Genomic DNA, 6301 nt, shown 5'->3' with positions numbered 1-6301 from the left:
ATATGTCCCTCTCCCAATGTACATATACATATATCATATAAGCATGCAGGGGAGCCCAAGGAAGATCGTGTGTCCATCGGAGTGACGTAAGATCGGTAACCTCCGATTACATTATGGAACAATCATCATGACTTTGTCTCACCTTGAATGGACTAGCATTATAAGGCGAGACTATCAATAAGGAATAGCTTTAAGAGAAAACGTAGAATAAGATCACGAGCCTCATAGAACATTCATTCATATACTTTAGAGTCTTTTAGAAAAATAGAGTCGTAACCAAGAAATAGAATAAAAATTCAAGAACTAGTTTGACACTTTCATACTCATTTTGAATCCTTAACTTAAGACTCTTGGTCATGGAATCACTCTTATCATACTCATCATAGACATATTCTCTTTCTTAGCATCATCGTTATCATTGTCATCATAGACATATTTCCATTAGAATAGTTACGGTACTTATCGTTTGATAAACGGAACAAGGATCAAAAGTTTCCTTTGGATTCTACTTCAAAGTAAATCATACGGAACAATAAAGAAAATCCGGGAACAATGGGCCCACCTCGGGCCGAGTGAGGTAGCGTACAAAATTTACGTACATTACATTTCATGACGTCACTTGTGAGAGTTTTAAGGTGGTCGGGTCTCATTTGTGCAAGTTTTAGATATCTAGGCAATTCTCCCAACTATTCATGAATATCTAATTCAATTCTACTGAATGAAAAAAGGGGTAACTTTAGGTGCGGATTCCGGAGAATATAGTTATCCCTGAGGATCGTATCCAACCTAGTATGCCTAAGACATGCCAAAGAAGAAGGAGTAAAACCTTACATACCTTTTTCCGCTCCTTTACTCCAAATTCAAGTTGCAAATCCGCCAAAATCTACAATTTGGTCACATTTACCAAACATTGATTAGAGCATTTAGAAGTTGAATCTTAAGATGTCTACCGAAATTTCGGCAGCACTTCCCCTGTAAATACACCATCCCCAAAATTCAACTTAGCCAATTCTTAATCAACAACAATCCGGGAATTTAACCCGGCCAAACTATCAACATAATGTCAACAACCATACTAACAATTTCAATAATCAACCCACGATACATTCTAACACTTCAATTAACATACTACTTCCTTCAAGACTTTCCAACTCCAATAAAAACAATAACAACCTTATAATTTATATTCCAACAACACCATACTAATATCATTATCTTCCATACATGTTAGAACATTGTATTCAATTAACATACTCTCTAAAACAAGTCTCCAATTACAACAACTTCACTAAGCTCATTAGGCTTTCATTTGCAATATAAAATCCACCACACAACAACCAACATACCAAATAAAACTTGCTCACCATTCCTTCATGATTCACCAAATATACACGGCTATACATGTGATATACAACTCACGGCCAACATCATACACACATGGCTACAACTTCACTAAAATCATCCAACTTCAATTATTAACATAGCATTCATTACAACCACAACTAACCACGAGATAAAATAATTAAGACATGATTCCTACACACACACACATGCACGGCCACACCCCTATATTCATATTCCTCATGAATTTCATCCATTTTTGTACACTACAACATGCACCAATATCCATAACATATAAAGAAAGGAGAAGAATGAATTCTTACCTTCTTCCTTAACTTCCCACTTAGTTAAGACTTGTAACTTGTAACAATATGAATTTCTCTTGTTCCAAGAACCACTCCACCTTGCTAGCAACCCTTCAATTGGTAGAAAATGATTTTTGAAGAAAATTTTTTCCAAGGTTGTGTTGAATTTTGCTTTGGCCGAATGGCCTTGGAGATTTATCTCCTTCTTCTCTTCTTGAGACTTCTTGAAGTTTCTAGGAAATATTATGAGGATAAAGATGAATTAGTCATCTTTTAAATCTTGTCCATTGAGCTTTTAATTGGGCCTAATCCCACCCACTTGGACGGCCAACATGGTCCAATGACCCAAGCCCATTTTTTTTTGTTCTATTTTGCACTTCAAGAAAAATAAAAAAAAAATCTGAATTCCAAATTTACCCTTCGTCTTCCTCCATATTTCCACGAGTCATATTGCGAACTTCCCTTTACACCCTTGACCTTTCTTAACATTCCCACTTCAAAAATTTTCATAAACAACTTGTATGCCAAACAAAATAAAAATAAGGCCTTGCTTGTTATCTTCCCGCGATTATCTCGAATTATCCGATTGCCCAAAAATGCGGGATATAACATTCTCCCCCCCTTTAGAACATTCGTCCTCGAATGTTAAACTGGCCTCCTAGTGTATTACAATACTTCGGGGAGGTCTCCCTTATAGATATCTCACACGTCGTTGAACATATCCCTTTTAGGAGCTTGGGTTGCTTGTAGGCCAATTGACTTAGCTCCGCTAATACCAAACCAACCGATTAATGACTTACACATCCTACTGTACAAATCCTCACCTAGTGCCGTCTCAATTGTCGTTTATATTCGGCGACCTTTCCAGGTATCTCTTGTAGCTCATATTACACCCGCTGTCAACTTATTTTTGCGTCCTTTCATAACCTTCACAATACACCAACATACTTCAAACTCTAGTCCTGAGTTAATAGGTCCCTTTTTATGAATCCTAAATGGTCGTAGTTCGTTTTAGGTCTAGCACGTTCTCCCTTCCTTCATTGAGAGGGTCTGCACACGCCTATGCCTTTTAAATAATCGTCGCCTTCCGCGATCTTTTACAATTGTAATTCCTTCTTCGCGGAGTTTGTTGCGTCTATTCCTTGGCTAGATATGTTCTCGTATATCACTGCATTAGGGCTTTCTAGCCTTAACTAGTGTGGGTTCGGCATCGGTCTTACCCTGTGACATCCGTACGTATACCCTTCATCGTGTCTTTTGAATTTCATCCAGCTAGCATATTCTATGTATCGCGACACTGTTTGTTAGGGTTCTACAGTCACAGATAAGATGTCATGTACATATATACATTTCCACCACTATTTTACTTACAAACACTTTCAAACACTAATCAAACCTTCTCTAGTCCTGAAGCTCTGTCATGATTTCTCCCCTTCTGCTAGTCTAGTCCGTCTCAGCCTACACGACTTCTACAGGGTTCTTAACCACTTCACACACTCTAATTTACTTTAGGCTACTTAATTTCACATTCGTCTCTTGTTCCCACATTTATGAAATTTTCAGCATATTTCCCAGGGGGTCACCCATCCTCCTACCTTAGCACGCTTAACCTCGAAACTTTGGTGCATTTAAATGCGTGAATGCTGCTATAATTATATCGACTGCCCCGCACGACCTTTGTCACATAATTTAAGGTAAGTCGGGGTTCTAACAACATCCAAAACGTCCTCACAGCGGGTCCCACTCCTATCTTCACTTTCCTGACCATACAATTACCATATTGCCTCTGTTTAAATCTTCACTATTTACTCCCATCCATACATATGATTATCTTTTATCCGGGGTTTCTAAATTCGCACTGGTGGCGGAGACATCTCAATCGCCATTATTCACAACCGCTAAGTCTTTGGCCCCTTTTGAATTTCTGTCTACCGTCACTAATTAGTATTTTGCAAAGATTACGTATACATAGAAAGTTTCAAAGAAAATCTCATATACCTGTAGCCGATCAATCTCGGGCCTGGTCCAGGGAGCTGCCATGTGAAGTGTGCTTCTCATCCTCATCTGTCTGCTCTCCACTAGTTTGACTCCCGTCATTTCCCGCATCCGAATCGGAGGAGTATAGATAACCAGGCGATTCCTGGTTCACTGATGACCAGGACAAAGGACAGGAGTAATCCGTAGCACTTTCCAGGGAGGCCTGTCTGACATAGTGCTCCATCACATGAGCAGCTGGCATATCCCCGGAATTCTCCTCCTCCGGTGTCCCAGAAGAATGCTCCGATGGGTCTGTGTCATAACTATCCTCCTCCCTGGAGGTAAGAAACTCTGGAGGAATCGTCGCCGGATCCTCCGAGGGATCCGTATCATAGCTACCCTCCGCGGGATCCTCTACTCTAGGGGTCAGAAACTCTGGAGGAATTGTTGCTGGGTCCTCCGACGGATCTGTATCATAGCTGTCCTCCGTGGGATCCTCTGCTCTGGGGGTCAGGAACTCTGGAGGAATTGTTGCTGGGTCCTCCGACGGATCAGTCTCAATCGAATAGCCGAGGCTCCCCTTACTCGGCTCTGGAGATACTTTAGGGGCCTTCTTAGTGCCCCCACTATCTGAAGATGCTCTCTTCATCGGCATTACTGAAACCATAACATAGGATTAGGAAGAGAATATGGAAACCTGATAACATAGCTCTATCGCACGATCTAGAATACAAAGAAGGTCATATTTCCTAAATGCCATGCAGCCTCTTGTTTATAAGTGTGGCGCGCTACACACCAATAAACAAGACTCTACTGGACACGGCTCGTAGACAAACCCCTAGGACCGCCTACGCTGATACCATTTCTGTCACGACCCAACTAGGGGCCGTGACGAGTACCCGATACTTGTACCGAGCACCCCTTATCTATCATTTTACCTCTATTTCCGAGTGGGCCGTATGAACTATACCATATCTTTTTTTTTTCGTTACTTAACAGTAACATTAGTGGCATAATTATAAACATAGGCTAATAAACTTTGCTAGCACATTATACCGCGACAAGGACAATCAAAAGTACAAAACATCTAACTGTACATATCTGTCTACGAGCCTCTAAACAAAGTACACATATACATAGGAGGGGCCGGATTCTACCGTGCCTGAATATATACACAAAATAGTACCAAGGAACTGAGGCTCCGGAACAACTGGAGCGCTGCCAAGTACTGCTGATAGAGCTCCTAGGAATCAAATCCGCCTACCTACTGACCTGCGCGGCATGAAACGCAGCGTCCACAAGAAGGGACGTCAGTACGAATAGTGTACCGAGTATGTAAGGCATGGAAGATAATACAAACAGAAACATAAAGTATGAATAACAGTATCATGGGATCATCGGACATATAATGAGATAAGAAGTAACATGTACATAGGAATACCCTTTCAGGCCGGATACCATGCATGCTTGTCTTTCCCTTTTTAGAAACATTTCTTTTCCATAGACATAGAAAATAGAGCTTATATCATGTCATGTGGTATCATATCATATCATATCGTATCATATCATATCATGTTATATCGTATCATGTCATATCATATCATGTATATCATAGCACCGAACAACGTCGGCTCGCCCACATTGCGTCGAAATACTCCGGCTCGCCCATATATCCCGCGTCCGGGATGATAACGCCAGCTGACCAGGTGGCAATGAAACATATGTCCCTCCCCCAATGTACATATACATATATCATATAAGCATGCAGGGGAGCCCAAGGAAGATCGTGTGTCCATCGGAGTGACGTAAGATCGGTAACCTCCGATTACATTATGGAACAATCATCATGACTTTGTCTCACCTTGAATGGACTAGACTTATAAGGAGAGACTATCAATAAGGAATAGCTTTAAGAGAAAACGTAGAATAAGATCACGAGCCTCATAGAACATTCATTCATATACTTTAGAGTCTTTTAGAAAAATAGAGTCGTAACCAAGAAATAGAATAAAAATTCAAGAACTAGTTTGACACTTTCATACTCATTTTGAATCCTTAACTTAAGACTCTTGGTCATGGAATCACTCTTGTCATACTCATCATAGACATATGCTCTTTCTTAGCATCATCGTTATCATTGTCATCATAGACATATTTCCATTAGAATAGTTATGGTACTTATCGTTTGATAAACGGAACAAGGATCAAAAGTTTCCTTTGGATTCTACTTCAAAGTAAGTCATACGGAACAATAAAGAAAATCCGGGAACAATGGGCCCACCTCGGGCCGATTGAGGTAGCGTACAAAATTTACGTACATTACATTTCATGACGTCACTTGTGAGAGTCTTAAGGTGGTCGGGTCTCATTTGTGCAAGTTTTAGATATCTAGGCAATTCTCCCAACTATTCATGAATATCTAATTCAATTCTACTGAATGAAAAAGGGGTAACTTTAGGTGCGGATTCCGGAGAATAGAGTTATCCCTGAGGATCGTATCCAACCTAGTATGCCTAAGACATGCCAAAGAAGAAGGAGTAAGACCTTACATACCTTTTTCCGCTCCTTATGCTACTCCAACTTCAAGTTGCAAATCCGTCAAAATCTACAATTTGGTCACATTTACCAAACATTGATTAGAGCATTTAGAAGTTGAATCTTAAGATAACACTTGTCTA

This window comes from Lycium barbarum, chromosome 7 (genome assembly GCF_019175385.1).
Source record: "Lycium barbarum isolate Lr01 chromosome 7, ASM1917538v2, whole genome shotgun sequence".
Classification (NCBI taxonomy): domain Eukaryota; kingdom Viridiplantae; phylum Streptophyta; class Magnoliopsida; order Solanales; family Solanaceae; genus Lycium; species Lycium barbarum.
Note: the sequence above shows the minus strand (reverse complement) of the source record.